The sequence below is a fragment of the Papaver somniferum genome, chromosome 7 (assembly GCF_003573695.1).
Source record: "Papaver somniferum cultivar HN1 chromosome 7, ASM357369v1, whole genome shotgun sequence".
NCBI classification, from domain to species: Eukaryota; Viridiplantae; Streptophyta; class Magnoliopsida; order Ranunculales; family Papaveraceae; genus Papaver; species Papaver somniferum.
In genome coordinates, this window is record NC_039364.1 from 205678591 (window position 1) to 205706075 (window position 27485).

At 35.9% G+C, this 27485-nt stretch overlaps 1 pseudogene; it reads right to left on the bottom strand.

Moving 5' to 3' along the window:
- Positions 1-22105: 22105 nt before the first annotated feature.
- Positions 22106-26955, bottom strand: LOC113299437 (annotated as a pseudogene).
- Positions 26956-27485: the final 530 nt, after the last annotated feature.

The window sequence follows — 27485 nt, forward strand, 5'->3', positions numbered from 1 at the left end:
TTTCTTTTTCCGCATTATATTGTTTATCTTTATAACTGAAATATCACAGGTTGTACGTAAATCAATCAAAGTGGATACGTCCATCGTAATTGTTGGATACGACTTGATTGATCTTGGATATTGATCTTTGGAATCGTCCAAGTACTCTCACGGTATAATCAGGTTCACAGACTTGTTTCCGTTTACATATTGATTGTGAGAGAAAGAGGTATAAACTCTTAGTATAATTCTTGATTTATATCTATTAAGTTGTAACTTTCGGAATTGTTTTTGAGTTTAGTCCATACAGGTTGCCTAAGAAAAAGTTGGTGGTATATTTTGGTACCCTCGCATTTTCAGAATGGGAGGCAACCAATTGGTTTTGTATCTCTATCTTTTCTTTTTAATTTCCTTATTTTGCATATCATTTCAGAAATCTCCCACCTTGAATTTTACTTTGAAGGACTAAATTTACATTGAGGACAATTTAAATTTAAGTGTGGGGGAGTATTTCAGTATTTTGCATATAAAATTTCACTTTCAGAGTAGAATTTTTCAAAAATTTTGTAAATATTTGCATAAAACCTCCAACTTGTAGAAATTTTAGAGTCACTAGTATATTTCTGGCTAAGTTTACATAGAGAGTTCTGACCGAAATAACTGAACTTGAAATTGCTAGAGAACAACATTTGGGTTTCTTACTTGTTGGAGCATTAAAAATAGATTTAAGTATGCCAGTGGCGAATTAGGTGCAGGAGGATACTTATTGTTACCTGAAGCGAGGCACCGACCTTCAACTCTTTGTAGCTGTCTAAAAAAATGTCCTTTAGATTGTGTGTGTGTGTGTCACCCTATGCTGATTCCCGGGTAGCTATAATTCTTTCATATTACTTTTTATTATGATTATTTTCTAGTTTATGTGTCATATTGGTGAATCATCCAAAAGAGCTACAAAGTGCTTAAATGAGCAAGGAAGTGAAGTATTATTGATGAAGGAGGGACAAAGACCAAATTCAAGTTATTCAAACCTAGGAGTTCTTAATACCATTTTAAATAGAATGAGAATACGAAGTGAATGGCGAAATAATAAGGTCATTCCGAGTTCGGACGAAGAAGTTACGGCTAAAACAGTCGAGACGAAGAAACAACGCTCTACAGCACAACAGTCAACATTGATACTACCAATACCGACTTTAACACTATTTTAGGCAGAGAAAATGTATTTTAGACCCTTATAGTCGGCATTTCTTATAGGAAATTGACAACGCTGACAAGTGAAAATTTACGGGAAGAGATTGAGAGTTATTTTGACCCTAAAATCAGCACGGCTCATTTGATTTCGAACATGCCGATTGTGGGTAACCCAAGGGACGTGTTTTGATGTATTTTTATTTCTAAAACAAGGAAACAATGTATGGATGGATTCTAAACCTCAAAAGTAAAGGAGATATGAGGGACAAGCATTGAAATCTATAAAAGAAGACATTTGAGGCTCTCCACATATAATCTATACCTCTCATATCACAACTTATAAATCTAAACCTATGGTTTACCCCTTTAGGGGGGAAACCATCCACTTTTCCATCTTTTCCTTCTTTGTAATCATGTATAGATAAATCTTTGTTGATTAAAGATGAATTCGATGTCCTAAGTGTGAAGCTTTATTAGTTAATCGTCATCGTTTGTTTTCACTATATCTATATGGTTTATAATTGATTTGGGTGCGTAACTAGATTATTTTATTGATCATTTTATTTCTAGTAGAGAGTTGAGCGATTCGTACTTGTCGATCATCTCTTACACAAGTAGAAAACGTGAGACCTTGCAGAGGGATTCCGTAGATTAATTGTGTGTGAAGACAACACTAGCAAGTGGACCAAGCGTACTGAGTTTAACTACTAGGATCAAACTTAAATTCACAGATTTAAATCATTCGATCGAGTTACCCATTGTAAGCGTACCTCACGGTGGATCAGTTGGATAGAATATGGTGACTAAGCATACCTGTTGTCCGATGATACAAAGATTTTTGGGGATAGCTAAGCGTACCTGCTATTCTACGGTTGGTGATGAATGGTTCTGACAGATGATAGATAAGTATATTGATTAGATAAACGTTTGGTAACGGCGAAGGATTTCTTAATCATCCATTTCTTCATATTATATTTTTATTGTGTTTTAGTTAATCAATTCAATCCCCTTTTTTTTTGTATTTATTCTTATTTTGCTTATCCAAATAACCTATCATTACACATCTCTCTGTGGGAACGACCGCTGCTACCGATATATTACTAGTTAATTAGTGGGAAATATATTGAGTAATTTGTTGCACTTACGACAAGCATCAGTTTCCCACTGATACTAACAAGTAATATAACAGTGGTAAGGATCGTTCCCATGAGGAGCTGTGTAATTGTTATTTTTAATTGACTTCTTAGGTAACCAAAAGGGGGTTGTAGAATTAATAAACTAAACTATACTACTTAAAACAAAGGAAATAAAATATCATGAAGGGAAGAAAATATTGATCTGGGGTTTCATCTTCCATCGCCAACCATGCTCCTCAATCGATTAGAATCAATATTCATTCTCTCTTCATATCAATAGCCCTATAGCACCCCATCAAGAGCATATACTCCTGTAAATTCCTTGTGTCATCACATATCATAACGATTAATACGTGAACAGTACTCAGAAAACAACCTAACACAACGTGCTATTAAGTTTAAACATCCAAGAGCGTTAGGTTCTTTGAATTAGGCTAATTAATGCAATATAAGTACTACGAGTAATCTATTTAACATTGGTCAAACTTCTACATGTGATTAATTGAAGGTTTTGAACATATTCAGTAATCACATTATGCTACTTATAACCGGATCTTTCGACTATTCTGTATCTCCAAACCCTAGTTTAGTTTTACATATCAATATAAATCTGCAACTCGAACAAATCTTTAACCATACATGGCGATATTAATAGTAGAACACGAACGATAAAAAGAATATCTTGAACATTAACAGTAATCAGCCAGATTGATTCATATGCTTAGGACTTCCAAATTACACCCCCAACCAATAGAAATTTTAGCTACTCATAGGTTTACTAAAACCCATGAAAAATATAAAAAAGAAGAAGAATGGTTTCCCTCTAAGGGGTAAACCCTAGGTTTCTTGTGTAAAAGATGTAACATGAGAAATAAAATAGGATCCCGTGGTGTAGAATGTGTTGTTTGACCCTTAGATGTCTTCTTTTATAGCCTTCAATACTTGGCTCTCAAGCAGGGGCAGAGCCAGCCCAATTGAAAGATGTGCACTTAGACCCCCTGCCCAGCTGGCTCCAAACCCTAAAATTAGGCCCAATAACAAATATTATGCTATTTACAAGCCTAATTTTGCTTATTTGCACCCTAAAAAGGTTTGGTACCCCAAACCAAATTTTTGCACCTCCAACCTAAAAATCTTGGCTCCGCCGTTGCTCTCAAGTATGCTTTATTTATAGGGTTTGGAAACCTATTGTGACCAAGTTTCCTTGATCTAGAAGTCCAATTCGCAACTTCTTCTTTTCTACTCGCGTAGGCCCAATAAGGCCCAAAACCAACAAAACCAAATCAACGTTGATTTCAGTGTTTTGCTCGTAACTTTTTTGTCCGAGCTCGAAACGACCTCATTCTTTTGCCGTTCACTTTTTTTTTTTAAGGAAACTACCCATGGCAAAGGCACACCGGGCAACAAATTTTATTAAAATCAAGAAAAAGAAAGAGGGGACTAGACCTTACCTCCAAACAAGACAAGAAGAAGAAAAACAAAACAAAACAAACTAACAATTACATATTACGAAAGCGATATAACAAAAGAATAGAATTATCAATGAGCGCCTTCCTCCTAATGAACTCCGGAGGTTCAATCCACCAACAAGACTCAACCATGGCCCCATGCTTCGCCAAGATATCTTCCACCGAATTGCCTTCACGATGTATATGAGTATAAATCACCTGTATTGATGCAGCGAATTTTAAACAATTCTTCCAATGCGTAGAAAGCTTCCAAGGGACCAACTCAGGATTTTTCAACGCTTGTAAGACAAAAATAAAGTCACACTCCAGCCATAACCTACGTATACCTTTTGTGCAGGCTAAACGGAGCGCATAAATTTCTCCCCACAGCTCAGCATAAACGAAGTTATTAACTCCCATGTTCTGCACAAGACAACCTTTGATCAGGCCATGAGTATCGCGGAATACCACCCCGCAACCAAATGGACCTGGGTTGCCAAAAGAGCAACCGTCAATGTTGGATTCAATCCAGGGGCCGGAGGCTTCCATTTCACCAAAATAGCTTTTGGCATTTTCGGAGAACGTCTCATAATGCCCAGAAAATACAGAATAAACTTGTCAGCAGAAGTATAAAAAGAGAAAATGCCACTGTGTCTGGTAAACTCCACAATAAGGTTCGTCAGGTGCTTAATTGCTTGGTCCAAGGAGGTGGTACAATGCTCGAACCTGATTTTATTGCGGCAAAACCAAATAAGCCAGATGCAACTTGCCACAACAATTCAAAGAAGGCTTTTGGTTTGGGAACAACCCACAAAACTTCTTACGGAAGCAAAAACCGAGCTTACGTTCGAACCGTCAAGTTGATATTTAAACACCTGCATAATCCATCTCCACAAAGAGTTAGCAAAAACACAAGCAAATAAGAGGTGATTTTGGGTTTCTCTCCAGCAGGGAGTGAGACATAAATTACAGCAATTTACTGTATCCACTCCATGGTATTTCACGTTGTCATCCGTATCTATTCTTTTGTGCAAAAGTTTCCAGACAATACAAGCGCGTCTCGGAGGAACTTTTATAGCCCACAAGTCGCTGAAATCCGGAGCTGCAACATCCTTTGGTCTATGGTAATCATAGGCGTCTCTCATTGTGATATCACCAGTTTTGCTCAACGTCCAAACTTGTTTGTCATCAGTATGAGAAGAAAACGAAGTCTCTCTAATCAGCTGTTGAACATTACCCTCCAGCTCCAGCATGTAATTAGGTATCTGTCACACCCCTTCAGCAATAAAGTCCGCCATATAATTATTCATATTCGAATTGTCTAACTCCAAATAGTCCGCAATAGACAAGTCCAAATTAGAACACCAAATGTCATTCCGGAAGTCAATTTTTCTACCATCTCCAACGAGCCAGATCAAATTGTCTTGAATCACACCCCACTGCTCTTTAAAGTCGTGCCACACAAAAGACTTTTTGTAAGAAGCTCCTATAAAACGAGTTTTAATAAAATTCCCAAACACTGAGTTTTCCGTCATTGTTTTCCATACCATTTTCATAAGAGTTGCATCATTTAAACTCTTTAAAGACTTAATACCAAGCCCACCTTCATTCACAGGGAGACACACCTTGTCCCAAGCCACCGAGTTGTGATGAATAACATTAATGTCACCAGACCACACAGAGTTTCTAACCCACCTTTCCAGGGTCTGAATGCAAGAAGCAGACCATTTGTAAACATGGAAGATATATAAAGCCGAACTAGCTATCACAGTGTTAACAAGCTCAACCCTTCCCATCATAGATAAGGACTTACCCTTCCAAGCCGCAAACTTGCTCTTGATTCTATCCATAATTTCATTAAAATGAGAAGCTCTGCTTTTGCCGTTCACTTCTTATTCTCATTCTCTTCAAAATGAAATTACGAACTCGTGGATTTGAATCAGCTGACATTGGTCTTTGGTCCTTCCTTCATAAGTAGTAATTCACATCCTTGCTCTTTTAAAGTCATTTCCACTTCTTTTGGTTGGTTCTCCTTACAAAGGTTGCAAAATAGAAAACAAACATAATAACAAGTGTTAAGTGCATATTTTGCACATATTTAGTTTCGAATCCATGCTAGTAATTGCTATATATTATTGCAAATTATTGTATATCAATCTTGTTTTCTCTTATTTATGTTCTGCTAGGTGAATCGTCCAAAAGAAGTGAATTTGCACGTAATTGTGCAATAAAAGAAGTTAACTACAAGTGGAGAAGGTCCAAAGACTAAGTAGATCTTGTTCATATCTAGGAGTCCTTGATATCATCTCAAAGAGGACGAAAAGACAAAGCCAATGGCGAAAGAATGGAGTCAATCCGACGTCGTATGAAGAATCTGGAAGCATTTGAATCAAGCCGAAGTTTTCGGAAACTAGAGAACCTACAGAACTATTATAGACATCCGAGTTTCTACTCAGGGCATCCACGGAATATTAATTAAACTGTCAGTCTTCTATGACTGACAGTTGAATGTGAGTTGTTAAAGGTTCGTGGTCTTTTGGGAGATGCCAGTGTAATGGTAATCAAGTTTCAGGAGTCGAGCCGTGAATGGTTGCTGCCATTATTGATAGGAGTTCACGAGAATGATGTCATGGGGGTGATAATTGATTCTTATGAAAGGTAAACGAGTATACTATGCAAGTCATGTTTGGTAATGGCGAATGATTCATAATCATCTTTTCATCTTATTGTTTATTATTTATTTTAGTTGATAAATCCAATCCCCTTGGTTACTTACTTTGTTTTGCTGGACCAAATAACATATCAATTACACAGCTCTCTGTGGGAACGATCCTGTTAGATAACTGCTCGGTCGAACTCGTAAGCGTTGCTATCTCAAGCTTGTTTGTCAAGTTTGGTTACCAAAACTATAAGTCTTGATTTCTAGTCTACTTATAGCTAAGTCTCGGACTAAGATATAAAGAGTAGTTGAGCTCTAGACTCCACGGCGTTCATCATGCAAAGACGAAGAACTACTCAAGGAACTGGTGGATCTTCATCGAAAAAAAGGTATGTGGATACTTGAACTTATCTATCACTCAAAAGTCTATCTACTATATCTCATATCTTGAGACAAAAGTCGTATTGCTATATAGACTTCGATTATACACAATTGCTATTTCGAGCCGAGTTTATCTCGCTTATCTATTTCTCGAAATATGTGTTGGTAAGCTTTCGCTTTGGCCAAGTTCATCTTTACTCGTGACGAAAGTCATGTTAGTTATTTCAATCTATTGAAAATTGCTTTGATGAAAAATAGTGTGTGAATAACCACCATATAACATCCTCTAAGAATGTTTCAATGATTGATTGAAATGAGAGTTTAGAATTGTATGTGAACTCATACTTGTGTAAGTCCAAAATCCTTGAACCAAAGTATGCGTACTTTGCTTGTTCATGATGACCGGAGCTAAGTCCCCGTACCCGTGCGCGTACTGTCGAAAGTTCACATCCCATGAATTTCTTCTGGAGTTTGTGAACTGAAAACAAGCTCAGTCCGGGTACTTAAGTATGCGTACCCGTATGCGTACTTAAGTGGATTATTTTCTAAAAACAGTTTAATTCGTGAACTAAGACATTTATAAATTAAGGAATGCAATCTTTGCAAACCGTGGCTATAATGTTCATGAATCGATTTGAGTGAATCAAAACTGTTTTTGCTTCGATTATGTCTTGTATACTTCTATGAGATCTAAGCAATTGAACAACTCTCTAACTAGTTCATTTGAGTCATTTGAAATAGTTGTGGTGAAGATGAATAAGGTTGATATGAAAGTGCTCATATGGCTAACCATTGGTTAACTATTGTTGAACCAACTAGGTGTACACGTTTAAGTTCGATCTGACGGTTGAAAGATATTAGCTTGAATCTAATCAGGTTTTCATCTAACGGTGAATATTAAATGCTTTATTACTAAGGTACCGTTGATTGCAAACTCTGATTTAGAGACTATATAAAGGAGAACTCTAGTAACTGGGAAACCTAATACCCACACCTCCTGTGTGATACTAGTTGTATAAGCTAGAGTCAATTTTCCTTTAACCTTAGGTTTCTATCGAGACCCTGTAGGTTAACGACTTGAAGACTTCATTGGGACTCTGAAGCCAGACTTAACTATTTTCTTTGTAGTTGCATGATCTGATCTTGCTGTTTCTATCGTGATTGAGTACAATCGTAAGATTGGATTGAGATTAATTTCTCTGATAGGCAAGATAGAAAAGTGGTCACAAGCATCTTCGTCTCATCGTTTGTGATTCCACAGTATCTTGTTTCGCTAGTCGATTAAGATTATTGTGAGGTGATTGATATTTCTAGGTTGTTCTTCGGGAATATAAGTCTGGTATATCAATTGGTTCATGTTCACCTTGATTTATCAAAAGACGGAACAAAACGCGTAGGTATTTCTATGGGAGACAAACTTATCTATTATTGTAGACTTTTCTGTGTGATACAGATTTATTTATTAAAGTCTTCGACTTTGGGTCGTAGCAACTCTTAGTTGTGGGTGAGATCAGCTAAGGAAATCAAGTGCGTAGTATCCTGCTGGGATCAGATACGTAAGGAGCGCAACTGTACCTTGGATCAGTGTGAGATTGATTTGGGTTCAACTACAGTCCAGACCGAAGTTAGTTTATAGTAGGATAGTGTTTGTAGCGGCTTAATACAGTGTGTGTTCAATCTGGACTAGGTCCTGGGATTTTTCTAGATTTATGGTTTTCTCGTTAACAAAACTTCTGGTCTCTGTGTTCTTTTCCGCATTATATTTTGTTATATAATTGAAATATCACAGGTTGTGTGTTGTGTCGATCAATTGGTAAATTCAACCTTTGGTTGTTGATTGAAATTGATTGATCCTTGAACATTAGTCTTTGGTACCGTTCAAGTTATTTCTCTTGTATTCAATTCATACTCGCGGATTTCTATTTGTTTGAGTTGGGATTGAATCGAGAAATCGAGATATAACTCTTTGATATACTTTTTATTAAGATTGAGTCTGACTGTCTAGTTGATTCTCTTAAAAGTATATTGGAGTTAGTCCATACAGATTTCTAAGCGAAATATTGGGTGAGGTTGTTAGACCCCCACTTTTTCAACTGGTATCAGAGCAGGCAAACACGTTTAAAACCTCATAAGTCTGTTATTAAGCCAACTCAATATACACGTTTAGGTACTAAATGAATGTATATTTTATTTGTGTGTAACAAACTAAGACCATCTAACGGTGGAAAGATATTAGCTTGAATCTTAAATCAGGTTCATCTAACAGTGAATATTGATTTCTTTGTTCCAAAATTATCAAACCCTGATTTGAAAACTATATAAGGGAGAACTCTACCAACTTGGAAACCTAATCCCCACACCTCTTGTGTGATACTAGTTGCGACTAGAGTCGATTCTCCTTTAACCTAGGTTTTTCCTAAAACCATTATAGGTTAATTACTTAAAGACTTCATTGGGATTCTGAAGCCAGGCCCAACTTTTTTCTATGTAGTTGCGTGTTCTGATCTTACTTTGTTCTATTGTATTGAGTACTATATTCTCTAAGATTGCTCGAGATTTATCTCCAATAGGTAAGATATAAAAAGTAGTCACAAAGCTCTTCGTCTCATTCTTTGTGATTCCACAATAACTTGTTCTACCACCATATAGTTAAGTTATTGTGAGGTGATCGATATTACTAGGCTGTTCTTCGGGAATATAAGATCGGTGTCAATTGGTTCCTGTTCACCTTGATTTATCAAAAGACGAAACAAAAACTCGTAGGTATTTCTGTGGGAGACAGATTTATCTATTCAATAGACTTTTTCTGTGTGAGACAGATTTGTTTATCAAGTCTTCGACTTTGGGTCGTAACAACTCTTAGTTGTGGGTGAGATCGGCTAAGGGAATCAAGTGCGTAGATTCCTGCTGGGATTTAGAGGCGTAAGGAACGCGACTGTACCTTAATCAGTGTGAGATTGGTTAGGGCTCAACTACATTCCAGTCCGAAGTTAACTTGTAGTAGGCTAAAGTCTGTAACGGCTTAATACAATGTGGTGTTCAAATCTGGACTAGGTCCCGGGGTTTTTCTGCATTTGAGGTTTCCTCGTTAACAAAACTTATGGTGTCTGTGTTATTTCTTTTCCGCATTATATTTGTTTATCTAATTGAAATATCAAAGGTTGTGCTTAGTTCAATCAATTGGTAAAGCCAACCTTTGGTTGTTGATTATATTGATTGACACTTGGATATTGGTCTTTGGTACCGTTCAAGTTGTTTCTCATAATAATCAGGCTCGCGGATTTCTATCTGTTTGATTTGCTGATTACATTGAGAAACAAAGATATAACTCTTGGATATATTTTCCTTGATTGAGTCTGACTGTCTAGTTGATTCTCTTGGAATTATATTGGAGTTAGTTCATACAGATTGCCTAAACGAAATATTGGGTGTGGTTGTTAGACCCCTGCTTTTTCAGTGGGAAACCCTAAATTCTGTCGTTTCTTGAAAAATCAAAAGGGTTTCATTATTCATCTTCTTTTTTTTGATCCCGAGTCTCTCATCCAAATCAAAACTAGGGTTTCTTTCTTACATTTCTCTCATCATTTTATCTACTTCTTGTTGGTACCTAACAACGAAGCCAAAACAGGTTCAAAATTAGATTTTGATGAAACGATGAAACCACTGCCCAAAGTAACAAATCAAGCTCAAAATCATCAAATCTCTTGGATATAATCCATTGAATACCTAATCAACAAACCCATTATGAAAGAAGTAGACTCAACTGCAACATCCTATAAAACGTAACTAGGAGTGTAAAACTCCTTTTCAAAATGATAAGATTAAGAATCAACATCATCCATCATTTCATTGTGATATTTAATACTAAATTGAGCAACTCTTATCAAACATGCTTAAGTAACAATCATGTGATTTCAATTACATGCGATAATAAAAACCTAAATTAGTAAATCAATATTTTTATTATTATGAAATCTGTTGATGATGGATATAGTTATTCTCATTAATCAATTAGTATCCACACATAAGTGAAGAAAAAAAAATCATTAGAGAAGAAATTGGTGATTTGCAGTTTCAAATGAGGTTTTTTCATCCCAAAAACGATATCAATTTTGGGTGAAATTCGTTTAAGGGTTTCGATTTGAGTCTTCTGCAAATACTTCTCTTCTTAACGAAGACGACTTCCCAGAGGGAAAATGGAGAATTTTTTAATTTCTAAAAGAGAATTACAAAAGATAAATTAAAATTAGGTGGGTCAAACAGAGTGATAGACAGTTGACTGACGGTCTAGGTACCAAACCTTAATTTTTTAAATATTGGGTACCATTTCTATGTGTTGGACATTTGCCGGGTACCGACGGTTAAATAACCCTTTTTTTAGCACATATGTTTTCCAACAACAAGTTTATTTTTTCCACCAATGTATCCTAGTTTTGTTTTTCATACTAGATGAACGCTTGCACGGTGGGAGTACGACGAATTGCATTGTATTCATTCCACAATGTACGTGTACATTTTATTGTTTTATTCATTTTACCAAAGGTGGGAAATTTGTATTATCTGGTATCATTATTGCTTATGTATCAAATCATCGAAATATATGGTCAAATGAAAGTTTTGATGAATTATCAATAACAATGGACGATGCAGGGTCGTTCCTGGGGAAAATTAGCCCAGAAGTGAACTTCATTTTTTTTGCCCCCTAATTTTTTTTTCACAAATTCAACTAATAAAAGATCATCACTTGTTTTCCATATACAAATTCTAAAAATGAAACATCGTTTAATCAAATTAAAGAAACCCATTAATCATCAAGAGGTTCATTAATAATAGAAACATAAATTAGGGTAAAAAAACAACAACAGCATCAATACGTTTCATACTTATAAAAACATTCAATTATGGCACCAATTGAGTTGATCATTGTTATGGATTTTGTAAGAAAAGGCAACAAAAAAAAAAACTCGCACGTGATTTGTTGTGTGGGAACTGGGAGGAGAAAGAAGGAAACTGCAGAGGTGAAAGAAAAAAAGAGATGAAAAACTAGAAAGTTTCTTCACAAAGTTAAAGACTTAAAGTACTTGGATAATTAATTTTAAACCCTTCAGATTTATATAACTAATGATTCAGTCCTTCTTTTGACTATTATTAATGAAAACCCCTCATCACTACATGGTTTTTTGTTGCCCCTGGGATTGTGTTGCGTGCAAGTGGGGCTTTGCCTGCTTCCCTATCAGGCCCGGCCCTAGACGATGATACACTCACACATGCATGATACACCAACAGGAAGCCAGATCGGGTTAATTCAAATTCTTTACGTTGTAAAGCTTCAAATTCAACGCACCAGTTTTTCTTCTGCTCCACGTGTTATATGTCACATATGTATAACAAAAATAAGGGTACTAAAAAAAAAAAAACTAATCTCCTCGGCCTCTTTCTCTCTCTCAATATTCTTTTTCCTCTACTGTCTATTTATCAAAAAAGTTACAATTGATGATTAAGGTTTGATGCTTGTTAACAATTGAGGAAGCCGAGGACGTGAGTGTTTCTAATCTCATTATTTTCATATGGGCAGTCTCGATCAACTTGTATTTCTATCCTTCTCTCCTGAATTTGAAATAAAACTCAAAGTAAGGGTTTCCTGTGTATAATTATTTTTTTTATAACATACTTACCAAAGACCATATACCAAACCAAAACATATGAAAGATGGAAGTCCATTTTCTGTCTCAAATCCAAATTAACAACATCATCTTCTTGAACTGTTGTTTATTTATTTATTTTATTTTTTTTGGTCTTGAGTTTTCTAAAAAAAAAAAAGAAAATCTTATTGATTATGTGTTTCTATATATAAAATCAACTAAAACTTTGAATTGGTTTTACTGTGTTTGATTGACTTATAAGAGAAATAATGGAGAGATGATGACCCAGGGAAGACCGTATTCGAATTTGAGCTAATGGGTCGGACCCAGTGAAGTCCGAATTCTAAATTTCATCTTCTACACCCGATTCTATGCTACTGTAACTTTGCAACTTCATACTCTGCTTCTGTAATCGACCAAATATGACTGCAATCGACTGAATATGATCATGTTTTAAGCTAAAAATCAATGGGTTGAAATATGAAAGATTCGGTTCGATGAAATTCACAAACTCAGACAGATTTTTTTTATTTTCTTTTTGTAGTTTGGAAAAACTTGAAGAACAAATCGATCGGTTCTGGTCGAATCAATGGATTTTTTGATTAACTTTGAACATGTGATTTTTCTGTTTGATTGTGGTTGATAAAAATTTGGTAACAATTTATTTGGTTGTCATAGTATTGATCTTAATTTTATGTAATTGTGAATTCAATTTTTTCAATTTCAATTTTTTTGTACAAAAAGTGTGACGGACAAATGCATTTTAAGTCACAATATAGAACGCCTCCTAAAGTCGGCCGATAATGACCCTACAAGACATATTTTCTATTACTCAATACATATTCGATAGTACTTATCTCTTATTACTCAGTACATATTCTGTGATACATATCTCTTATTACTCAGTACATATCATTATGTATTGAAGGAAAAAATGATTTGTTGATACTTGAATACCAACAAAAATAACATGCAAGATGTTTTTACCTAATATATATATATATATATATACACGTATTGAGAAGGTTGTTTAATTACCAAGTTTTTTATCTCGAAGAACTTGCTGAATAGTTTCTATATTGTTGTCATCTTCGGAAATTTAAAACCCCTTCAAATCTTTCGAAATCCTAGAGAAAGGAATAAAAGAGAATGTGTGAGGGTGTTTTGGATATTTAAAAATACGTTTTATAAGTTCACATGTGTATGGACCTGAGATTAATGTTTCTGTTTCAAAAATATTAAAAAGGACCAAACCAACTCCAATGGGTGGATAGGCTCATAAAACTAGTGGTAACTAGTAATTATTAGAATAGAAACGTCACCTGCCATACTACCTGTCGTTACAGCGGGCTGGTTCCCACCTGGCCCGTCATTTGACTATATTGGGCAGGACGGGTGCAGGTCTTATTGTGCTTTCTAATTATTATTTTTATGCCATTTTTTTTAGAACATTAATTAGAAATGACCGCTCCAGCTCTATCAAAGGCCTTACACATATCAGGTTTCAGGCCCATGACGCCATACTTGTCAGTTTTCCTTTTTCTATTTATTGAATGAACTAGCTCATGGGAAAAAAAATATATTATCTTGTATGTGCTTTTGAGGCACATAGACTGCCTGAAAATGACATATGAATTTTCTTAGCATAGGTTTCATTCAGTTGACAATAATCTAAGAGACTATTTTATAATCAGCATTATAGAGGCTTACGGGTCTAACCAGTATTTCAAAGGCTTGCGGGTCTAAAGTCAACAAGGAAGAGAGATTATAAATCTTGGGAATCAGAGATAAGAAAGTGTGGTTCATCTCCTTAAGGATATGTTTAGGGTCAAGTGTTAGAGCACTGCTCGGTCGAACTCGCAAGTGTTGCTATCTCAAGCTTGTTTGTCAAGTTTAGGTGATCAAAATTATAAGTCTTGATTTCTAGTCTCACGGCGTTCATCGATTGAAGACGAAGATCTACTGAGGAGATCTTAGAGGAACTTCATCAACAAAAGGTATGTGGAGACTAAAACTTATCTATCACTCAAAAGTCTATTCTATTTTATCTCCTAATGAGACTAAGTCGTATAGCTATATAGACTTTTACATTATACACATTTGATATTTCGAGCCGAGTTTATCTCGCTTATCTATTTCTCGAAATACGAGTTCAAAGCTTTTTGCTTTAGCTAAACTCATCATTATTCTTGACGAGTTTAGTTGGAAACAATTTATTTGTTGGAAACTAAATATTAAGTCAAAATATGATCATGTGAAAATTTCCTTGAAACATCTTACATGATTTGTGTGAGACAGTCATTTGATGTCAACTCGGAAAGTTTCGTATTGATCATTCGATCACTTGAAAATTAATTATAAGCTAATATTTTGTGTGAGACAACTATTATCATCTTCTAAGGATGTTTGAATGATTGAAATGGGAGTTTAGGAACGATTAACCTTTGTCTGGATACAACACAGTATGCATACCAGTATGCAAACTGTTGTGGTATGAATCAGGTCCGGAAACCAAGTTTGCATACCAGTATGCGAACGGTTTTAACTGTTAAAGTCCGGGAACCAAGTTTGCATACCAGTATGCTAATGGTTCTACCTGAGTTAAGGTCTGGGACATCAGTATGCATACCCATTTGCAAATTGTTGGACAAGACCAAAGTCCGGAACTAAATTTTGTGTACCCATTTGAAAACTTAGTGGTTAAAGTTCTAAAATCGGTTAAGTATGATTCCGTACTCATGAACAAATACATTTATAAATTAAGGAATGCAATCTTTGCAAACCGTAGCTTAATGTTCATGAATTGATTTCAGTATAAGTACTTTGTACGATTACCAATCAATCCGATTTTGTTTCAATTGTTTCTTATATACTTCTATGAGATATATACAATTGAACAACTCTATGAGTAATACAATTAGATTCATTTGATTATCTTTCATGTTTGATTGATCATCATATTTGATCTAGAAGTGTTAGATGAATTTGGTTAATACAAAAGTGTTCATATGGATAACTTCAGTTTACTATTGTTGAGCCAACTCAATATACACGTTTAGGTACGGTTAACCATATATAAATGAAGGTATATTTCATTTGTGTGTAACAAGCTAAGACCATCTAACGGTGGAGAGATATTGCTTTGGTTTTAACCAAACATAGCTTGAATCTTAAATCAGGTTTTCATCTAACGGTGAATATTGATTGCTTTGTTTCTAAGCTATCAAACCCTGATTTGAAGACTATATAAGGGAGAACTCTAGTAATTGGAAAACCTTATCCCGACACTTTCATGTGTCCTAGTTGCGACTAGAGTCGATTCTCCTTTGACCTAGGTCATTCTAAAACCATTATAGGTTAACAACTAGAAGACTTCATTTGGGATTCGTGAAGCCAGACCCAACTATTTTCTCTGTAGTTGCGTGTTCTAATCTTACTTGTTCTATCATACTGAGTACTATCTTCTCTAATATTTGCTCGAGATTTATCTTCGATAGGTAAGATATAAAAATTAATCACAAAGCTCTTCGTCTCATTCTTTGTGATTCTGCAATAACTTCTTCTACTACCATATAGTTAAGTTATTGTGAGGTAATTGATATTTCTAGGATGTTCTTCGGGAATACAAAACCGGATTATCAATTGGTTCCTGTTCACCTTGATTTATCAAAAGACGGAACAAAAACTTCATAGGTACTTCTGTGAGAGACAAATTTATCTATCAGAATAGACTTTTCTGTGGGAGACAGATTTTTTTATAAGTCTTCGACTTTGGATTATAGCAACTCTTAGTTGTGGGTGAGATCAGCTAAGGGAATCAACTGCGTAGAGTCCTGCTGGGATTCAGACGCGTAAGGAACACAACTGTACCTTAATCGGTGTGAGACTTGGTTAGGGCTCAACTACATTCCAGTCCGAAGTTAAATTGTAGTAGGATAGTGTTTGTAGCGGCTTAATACAGTGTGGTGTTCAATCTGGACTAGGTCGCGGGGTTTTTCTGCATTTGCAGTTTCCTCGTTAACAAAACTTCTGGTGTCTGTGTTATTTCTTTTCCACATAGTATTTTCTATATAATTGAAATATCACAGGTTGTGCATAATTCAATCAATTGGTAAATCCAACCTTTGATTGTTGATAGAAATTGATTGACACTTGGGCATTGGTCTTTGGTACCGTTCAAGTTGTTTCTCATAATAATCAGGCTCACGGATTTCTATCTGTCTGATTTGCTGATTACATTGAGAGGCAGAGCTATAACTCTTGGATATCTTTCCTTGATTGAGTCTGACTGTCTAGTTGATTCTCTTGGAATTATATTGGAGTTAGTCCATACAGATTGTCGAACGAAATATTGGGTGTGGTTGTTAGACCCCCGCGTTTTCATCAAGGAAATATTTTTCCCATATTCCCCACGTCAACTTATATTATCTCTATCTTCTATTTGTAAAAGCCTGGCGGAAACCCTCAGACCTTGGGGATGTCCATGGATTCATTTGGTTACTTGTATCTCTAGTCTATTGAAGAGTTATGGGACTCAATAGTTTATCCTTGTCTTCTGTGGTGATACAGGTGTCAATACAATTGAAAATATTATTATTTTAAAAAGGATTAGTAGTTGTACCAATGATACTGGGGTGGGAAACAAGAAGTTCATCTAGTTGGTCCCTGTCATTAGACCATTGCCCATTGTTGAGTTTAAGAAAAATAATGTGACTAAAGTGCCTTCTTCTGTTTACGGAAATGTGATAAAAGCATGTAATTTTATCATAGCTCTTTATTTACTCCTCTCTACTCTTTTGAGCATAAAATTTCTCTTGGACTTTTTTCCAATATTCAAAATGTGTCTCAACTTGTCAAATATATTCTTGTATAATAGATGATCGACCATTCAGAATATATAGTTGGTCACTCAAATCTCCAAATTTAACATTTACTAATCTACCAATAAATATAAAAGTATAAGAGCCTCTAATGTTTGTATACTAGGAATTCCTGATAACCTCATGAGAGGTAGGATCCCTAAACCAGCATTCGAAATTTTTATAGGGAATTTTAGAATCGGTCATTAAGATAATTGGTATATGGTCTGAGCCTATAGTGTCAATATGGAGAATTTTAAAATTACCATAGTGTTGAAGCCAAGTACCATTAATCAATGTCGTATCCAATCTGGTTACAACAATGTCATTGTCGGATTGTCTAGTAGACCAACTGAATCTATTCCCCACAAACCTAAGGTCAGAACAATCAGAAAAATCAATAGTTTGTTGAATTGTTTGGAATCTTGGACATTAGGATAGGGAAATATGGATCATTCATGAGTATGCATGGTGATATCAAGATCACCAATCAATACTCGTGATAAATTAGCATTCTTCCAAATTTCTCTAATACAATCCCATTTTTGTAACCTTTCATCATTGTATATAGAACCATAAAATAAAGGTTACCAGGAACTCTAGTTTACTAGGATTAGAAGATACAATAGCATTAACCATTTTTTATGTGTTTTGAACCATTTCGAGATGAAAACCAGATTTCCACATTAGGACAATGCCCCCGGAGAGTCTAGCAGAAGGAACAACCCAATTATAAAGGTAGCTGAATCTTCTCATATACTGATTCATTTTTTGAAAACCATTCACACAAAAATATCAAATCATGATTTTAAAATTTAACTGAATTAAACAAAGTTGTTAGGGTCTAGGGAAAGGTCTTAACGAAGAAATATCTGCAAGTCTAATACTGTTTGGAGTACTCATATTTTCTTACTCTCAGGTTTTTGTCCTATGGGTTTTCCTGACGAGACTTTTAATGAGATAACAAGTAAAACGTTTTGAAAAATCTTTTCAAAAACAGTTTGAGTTTTGTGCGAGCAGTTCTTTTTTCGTCACAACGTCCTTAGGATAAAACAGTAGAGAAAAACTCTCTTTCATTCTCTCATGCACATAATGAGAGATTTTCACTCTTTCTAATCTTGCTCAGAAAGACTTGTCTATCTTTATGTTTTGAAAACTGATTTTTATAGCCCAAGCATGAATACAAAATTAATGGAAAATATATTATAAATTAAAGGTCTGGTGTGCACTTATTTTTTGTGGGTAATCATCGCTAATAATTCTCTAATACTATATTCAGTATGCACCGGAACCTCAAATGGATCCCATTCATTTCTAAGTTTTGGCAGCATGACCACTTTTAAGTAGTGCTGAACAGAAACCGAACCGATAACCGTAACCGCACCGATAACCGCATAACCGAAACGTAACCGCACCGAACCAATAATCCAACGGTCGGTGACGGTTTTCATTTTAATAACCGTTAGATCTACGGTTCGGTGTACGGTTTTACCCATAACCGCAAGATAACCGCACCGAAAAACCGATTAATAGGGACCGTCGATTAGTTTTTATCTTGATTAATCCTAGCCGTCTAGATTAAAGCCTACACCATATATATTTCGGAACCCTAATTTTTTCATAAGTTTTCATCTCGTTTCTCTTCTTCTCGGCTTTCGCTCTTCAGTCTGAAACCCCAGTCGCCTCCACCACCAGTAGAACCACCACTTTGATCTTTTAAACCACCTCCATCAAGAGCACCACCACCTCCTTGGCTCTATCTAGTAAGTAAATAGATCCCCTGTTCTATTTCTCATTCTCGTTTCGATTGATTTGTTTGTTTTTCAATTTCTAGGGTTTTTTTTTTTAATTATTCTTCTGTTAGGACTTAGAGTTTCTTTCTTCGAAATGGTTTGCTTGTTGTTTTGTGTTTATCAATCAATTTCTTTTGTCAAATCTTATTTTTCTGATTACAGTCATGGGTTTTTTATTTTAGGTTTTGGTTGAGTTGAGGGGAGGAACTCAAGAAGGAGTCTGAAAGCTATTATCATTCAGTTTGAGTTAAGGGAAGGAAGGAGTCTGATTACAGGTAACTACTAACTAGTTCAATCTTCATTTTGACTTGTTCTGTTTGATTGATGTTTTGAACTTAGGGTTTGTTATTGTGAAAATGTTTTGAAAAAGGTCAGTTGATGTAAAATGAAGTGATTTAGGATCTGTGATTTGATATGGTTGAGTACTGATATGGTTTAATGTTGAATGATGTAAATTATTTCGAAAAAGGGGTTTAAATTTTTAATGGGTGTCGAATGTTGATATGGTTGAGCACTCTGAAATTGTTGTGCAGTGGCAGTGTAATTTAAACTGAAATTGCAAGTGCTAGCTAGCTAGCACTCTGAAACTCAGGGTCACTCTGAGCTAGCACTCTGAAATTTATTTCTAATTTAAACTGAGTAACACGGCAGTGTCAAATGAAGTTTAGTTTCATTATCAAGTTCAGAACTAACTTGATTGTTTTAAGAAATATGAATGCTTGTATTAAGAAGAAGGCTGTGAAACAAGATGATTTTAGGGTTACGACTGTTTTGAAAGCTGTGAAACAAGATATGGGAAAACTTTATGATGAGTACAACAACATGTATTCAAATGCCAATGCAGAGGAAGGTGACATCATTACTTACTGTTGATCATCATTAGTTCATTACTAATATTGCTTATTTATTTTTTTTATCATCATTACTTACTATTGATTGTTCTCATGTCTTAGGTACTGGCTCAACATCTGATGTTGGTGTTGATGACATGGTTGTTTGTGTGCAAGAAGAGAACATTGAGGATATGCTTGAGTCGAGGAAGAAAAGGCGAAGAATGAATGTTCACAATACTCATCCAAAGTCAGAGCTTGAAAGGTATTTGCTTGATGACTGTGAAGCATCTACCAAGGAGTTTGATATTCTAGCATGGTGGCAGGCTAATAGTACCAAGTATAAGGTATTTGCTTAATCAACTCTTTTAATAAATTTCTTAAACTAGCATGGTGGCAGGCTAATAGTACCACGATCTTGGTGATGCTTCATTTTCTTAAACTCTTTTAATAAATTTCTCCATTTGTCAGTACACATACTTGGTGATCTCAAATTTATTAATAATCTTGTTTCTTCAGAAACCCATGTTTCTGCTCTTTTCTTTGGAGGTCTCATTTCATGACCATACCCACTATTGTCAGCTAAAACCATTTGCTGTTGTGGTTGTTTAAGGTACTATCACTAATGGCAAAGGATATTTTAGCAATACCAGTGTCCTCCGTTGCTTCGGAATCTGCATTCAGTACTGGAAAACGCATTCTTAGTCCATGGAGAAGCTCGCTATCTGCCAGGACAGTTGAAGCACTTCTCTGTACGCAAAGCTGGTTGCAGAAACCTATCTCTCTTGATTTCCTATGTGACTACGTACCTGATGACAATTCCAACATTGAAGATGGTAATGGAATCCCTTCTCTTTTGACTTGAAATTTGAATGAGTGTATCTTCTTTTATCTGTTAGTTTCTCACCTGCTGTAACAACAACAGCAACAATCATAATTCATATTCAGCCAAGTGTTTGTATTCTTCTTTGCATTCTTGTTGTTTTTCTTCTTATCTGTTAGTTTCTCTTATCTTATTTCTTCTTGTTTTTCTTGTTGCAGAAATTTTGGGGAAGGATGAAGATTAAGGAGATTGGCTTGAGAGATGGATGGACTGCAGTCTTTTAGCTTTGGTTAACTTGAGAAATGAAGATCAAATGGATGACTGCAGTCTTTTTATGTTATTGGCAACATCGTTTTCTTTTAACTTTCGTTTCATCAGACTTTGGTTATCTTTTAGACTTAAGACTTTGGCTAACTTGTTTGTGAACTTCAACTTTGGTTATCTGTAGACTATGGTTATATTATCAAGATTTAAGTATGGCATGTAGTATCGGTTTATTAAGAATTTCAGAATATATTTATATACAGGTGCAGGGTATAGGTGAAAACCGAACCGAACCGTAACCGAACAGTATCGGTGTGGTTAAAAACCGAACCGAATACTGAACAATTCGGCTACGGTTTCAATTGTGATAACCGCACCGAACACGGTTAGTTGAACGGTTTTACCTATAACCGCACCGAACCGTGTGCAGCCCTACTTTTAAGTGATCATCTCTCTCTTTCAAGGAGTCCTATAGAATTTGAGGATCTTTGCATGCCATAAACACTTTCATTTGACATACTATCTCCATAAGAGGAAGCAAATACCTGCTTGTTTTTACCACCATCTCCATACTGACATAGCAAAGATCGGACCAAACCAATGAATAGAAAAATGAGAAGTTCTAAAAATCATGAATAATAACCAATAATAGGTCTGTTATGCAATTGGATTGTCCAACGCCAGTTTTCATGGTCACATATCTGAATGAATGTAGAAGGCTCAACCACGAAGTTTTGTGGATGATAGCAGATTCATGTGTGTAAGTTCCAGAGAAGTCTATATAGCCTCAAACATGGTCCAAAGAGCTTCGTTTGAGAATGATAGCAGACCAACTTATTATTGCGACTGTTCTATAAATTACTTGATGATGATGCAGTTGATCAGCTGGATGCGAACAGTTAACATCTTGGGACAAGCTTCTTAGTTTAAAACCGGTGCTTTCAGAGATTATTGCATAAAAACCTTCGTGCAAACGGCAATTTTCACCTTTCAAAAAGAAAAACTGTATCTGAAACAGTGCCACCACCCAACCCAAAAAAAACACATCACGTGCCTATCCAAGAAACTTTTGTACTGGAATTGGAAACTAAAATACAGAATTCCTCAATACACAACATTCAGCTGTTGTATCTCTGTTGCTAGTGTAGTCAAGAAAAAGAATACGAAAATTGATCATTTTATTCATGTTTCAACTGGGTTTTGATCTTCAGACCATGTTTGGTCTTTGAGGAAGTAAGAGATTATAGAACTTATCATGCAAAAAGAAACTTTTGCCCTTGCTATCAACTGACTTTTTCCACCCACACCACCCACTGTTCACAATCTTCTTTAGATCTTCACCACCAGTATAGTGAGGATCCAATATGAGGAATGCGCAATCTCCACTTGCGTCATTATAATCAACTCCTAACAGTGTATATGCAAGAACACAACCACCTGCATCCATAGTCCGAGTTAAAAAGATTGATTAGTTACGAAGATTTAATAAAACTCTATCTAGTATATGTTAGTATGTTATGGTCACCGCAGCATAAGTCATTTCTCCAAGGTAAGCCGTACGTAATGAGACGGCAAAAGAGTTGTACTGACCAATCATTACAGGGGTTCCTTGTGTCTCGAAATGCAAGGCCAGCTCTCGGCATTTCTCAGGGAGCTCTGCTCCAGATCTCACGTTCATGATTTTGCAGCCGACCTGTCAAGAAAAGCAGGTCATAAAGCTGGGAGAAATCATGTATTTGTATGTGTTATTATTTGCAAGACCATTGAAGAGAAGGTTAACACAACTCCAAACCAATATTTAACATCCATGATTCATCTCGTATTGTGAAATGTGATGCATATCACAGAGACTCAGAGACTACCAATCATCTAATAGATCTATTCACAATATAGTTCACTTACACCAAGAAGCTTGTCCAGAACAAAGCTTAGTTCAATGGCTCCAATCCATTCACGTGAACCAATAAAAGAAGGATCTTTATCTCCAATCTCTACGAGGGCCTGTTGAATTTCCCTGAGAACAAAACAAACACCACGGTTACTGCTATTGTTTGTTTAAAATTTGATATTGAAAATTTGCAGAGAAAATGAAGGGCTCTTTCATACCTGTGAGAAGGCACTTTAGTGGAGGAGTAGTTTTGGAGTTTAAACCACGAAATGATAGTTTGCAGAGATCGGTAAGCACATCCCCAGCCCTAGCAAATGAACGTTTGGTTCAACAATAGAAAGGGAAAATATTAATTTCAAAGGCCAAAAAAGCTGTATAAACAAACAATATATGCAGACACGGCAAGCAAAACTATCACTTTGGGTTGGCAGAAATAAGATTCACAGTTAAGCGATCAGCCACTTCCAGAATAGCTAAAAGTCACGTGAAGGAAGAAATCTCAGTGTCTTACGTTGTCATCAAAGCCATCTTGAAGATAATGATAATATTCATAGGAACCCTCAACTGTAGAGATGAGACCTCCGGAAACTGCACCAGAATTTGGCAATAAAGAAAAAGTAATATTAAACTAACTACTCACACACAAAAACAAAAAGTTTCACATTTTCCCCCACGGACGAAGACTCACCTCCACTTCTTGGAACTCCAGTGTGCACATCCTTGAGCAGGTAAGAAACTGCAGGAATCATACAATAATGTTTAACTGAGTTATGCTCAAGTACATAAATGAAAATATAAGGAACTTGGTATCGGTAGAATAATCACAGGTTACCATTCTTTGTGGAATTGCTGCCCGCAGTTATGTTACCAGTGGAAACATCTAGGGCATTAACAATTCTTAGGAGAGGGCGATCCAAGGGCAATCCTAGCCTCGAGTGTAAAGCCCTTCTAATTTCAACTGCACAAAAGGTTTAACTATCAGCAGGTGAAGTATAATCAATTAATAACCTGAAATAAGTATTTGTGTCTGCTACCCTTCCCATCTGACTAGCATATGACAGAATTTAGGGTAGATGAAAGAAACCAACCCAATTTTCTTTAGTAACAACATTCATAAAAGAGATTTCAAATTCATATTTAGAATTACAATAACATAGAACTATGACGAAATCTTGTGAGAAGTTTTATTCTGGCACAAGGTATTAACTTAACGAGTTCTTTCACCAATAACACTTGTACAAGCAAGCACATGATAAACCAAAAACTGTGGGATTCCAAGACGATAGAAAAGACCAGGATACCTTGTTTCATCTCAGTCTCCCCATAGTTTAGCTCATAGATAGCTGTTATGGGATGTAACATTCCAGGAGGATAGAAGTGATATGGACATAGCTGCAATCACAAAAGATTTATCAGTTATGTATAGGAAGTATACAGAACGTCCGCTGGGAGCAACAGATGCAGCAATGGTGACCAATAGAAAAACAACAGGCAAGAGTAATGACCTTCGGGAGTCGATTTTGAAACATTAAGTAGCTACGCCTTTAACATTAACCTCCATACTTCTTAATAACATAATGTACTGATTAAATTTATGAGAGTTCTGCACAGGCTAACATTACCTCGTGATACTGAGTTAAGAGGTTGGGCATTAGAATCTTCTTCATAGCAGTCAACTGGTCAACTAATGCGGGCATAATCAACTTAGAAATTGCACAAGCCACAGGTAAGCTCTTTGCAGCATAACACAGTACTTCAATATTAAAAGCAACAACTAAAACTTCTACTTGTTCTGGAGCTGCAAAGCAAATATTATTCAATGTAAGAACGGAGCAGGACAATAGTAAGTCTATCAGAGAAGAATTGCAGTTTCGGGTTTTCGAAGGCACAGTGGTACGACTTCAACTTATCAGAAAATCAATACCTGGAAAATACTCGGCTATGGGAGCAGCGGAGTTATGCGAATTCCCAGATCGATTAAGCAGGACACTTATCTGGACTATATCTGCACTCTAACCAAACAAATTTTTACAACTACTAAATCAAATATATGATGAAAATCAGAAAGATCCAATTAATCTCTAGGAAATCATATTTACCTCAGTAGCAGACAGCAGTAAAATAGGTTTATTTTTCAAACAGAAATATGAACAAGGTAAAGCCTTTGAATCAGATTCCTCAATCACGTTCTCTGAATGTTGGACAGCTGGCAAATCTGTCTCGAAATCCAGGTCTACACCTCGAACAATGATAGACTGAGATATTGGTTCAGTGGTTCTTGTGTCCCTTCAATCATATAAACAACGTTTCGGTCTCTCAACTTTGCAGCAGCTTTGTCAATTGCCGACGTAAACATCTCTTTGGCATCTGAGAAACATAAATACTACATATAGTTCAAACAACGTGTATACAAAACAAACCGGTGCTAGGTTCACTCAATTCACGAAACATATCTGCTCAATGGATACAAAACAGCTAGACACACTAGACGTACTTAGTCATGGATCTTCGATAATGAAGGCAAATTAAAACCCAATGTCTCTAAACCAGATTACACACTATGAACTCGAAATCGTGGAACATCATAACTTTCTAAGGCAATGCAACTCGATTTACTGCATTAGCACTGCTTGTCAAGCAATGGCATTTGAGGAACATAAATATTACAAGTAGTTACAGAAAAGCGCATACACAACACATCAGTACTACCTTTACTCACTTCATGCATAATAGTTGCTCAGTGCATACCTAACAGACACATTCAACATATCACCAGTGGATTTCCAATAGTGAACGCACATGAAAATGGAATATGTCTAAGCCACACTATATTACAAGCTTGAGATCGTTAAGCATTGTAGTTTTCCAAGGAATTCGCCTCATTAGTACTGCTTGCAGAGTACATAACAAGCAATGGCATTTGAGAAACATAAATACTTCATGTCGTTAAAGGCAGGAATATACACAACACAATGCTAGTACTATCTTTACTCGCTTCATGCATAATAGTTGCTCAGCACATACAAGCAGACACATCCAACTAATTTACCAGTGGATTTATGGTAACTTTGGCAAATGCAAACCAATCATCTCTAAAGCAGACTACTTTACGAACTCGAAATCAACAAGCATTGTAATTTTCTAAGGCAGTGCAACTCATTTGCTGCAATAGTATTGCTTGCCGAATACATAAACAGATAAAAGGAAGCTAACAGAACAATAAAGCATGTCTAAGTTTGAAATTTCCATTGGAGTGCAAATTAAAACCCAGCATACGACAAATCAGACTACATTGCGAACATGTCTTATCAAACAACACCAATAAAGATTCAAAATAGTAATGTAACAGTTGTTTAAACGCAAAACCTGTAAACATTACCTGAAGGCTTGTTGACAGGAACATAAATAGGCAACTTGATACCCAACTCACACTTTAATAAACAACCTTTATCCCATATATACTTCCCGGGATTCTCTCCGTAAACAACATCACATGCTTCAATCTTGGTAACATTTTCAGATTTCGCAGCATAAAACTTAGTTTCACCAGTTGTTAAATCAGTTGAACCTCCAATAATATCAAAATTCCTTTGACGATCACCAGTACTCGAGAAATACTTTCTAAATTTTCTAACAATTTCAATAGCTTTAGATGAATTTACTTCCCAATTGTTATCCCCAATGGTAACAATTAACGCTCCGATAACTTCAAATCCTTTTAGCAATAACGTTTGCAGATCATCTGTTGTTAAATCAATCACAGTAATTAGAAGAAATTGAGAGATAAAAAAAACTTTTAAGAGAGAGTTAAATAGGGGCTCCTATTTACCTGATTCTCTGATGAGATCGGGAGAGTAAGGATCGTTAGGGTTTGAAGTATGGAGACATCTGAAGGTGGAGATGATTGTGAAAGGTGGGAAAAACGGGGATCCAATTAACCATTGAAGTATTGGTTCTTTCTTTGTGATGATTAGTTTACGACATAGAACCCTAATTTTCTTCTCTTCCTCGCATGCGTTTACCATTTTTTAGTCCTTCAGTTTACAATGCACTGCTCTTTCAGCCGTGGTGGCAAAAGTAAGCACCGTTGGAAAACATTTGCTTCGTACAAAATTCAGTTGGCTTGTCGGTTCTCTGAAACCGGTTAAACTTTTTATTTATGTCCTCCACAGTGTAGTGACATGGCCGAGATCTCCCCGTAAATTCCGGTTTCGGCAATCAAGGTTGGGAAATGTTTGATTCTGTAGAGATGGAATTCGATCAGGAATTTTGGTCGACTCGGTCGGAATTTGACGGAAAATGATCGGAAATTTCGGTTTAAGTGTATTTCTTTTATGTTTCCAGTTGAAATTTCCAGTTTGAATGAAGACTTTTTTTTCTATTTTCTTTTTTGATGATATTTCATTTATCGGTACACAACCTAATATATGTGAAAAATGTTTTATATACATACTCAACTAGCCATCGAGGCGACCGAGGTGGTCGTGAATCAAGTTAGCTCATGTGCACTCAAGTCATGTGCGTTCAAGACGGTCAGAAGACCAAGTACATCAACAAGATTTAAGTAATCTAGCTACGTAAGCTAGTTCGAG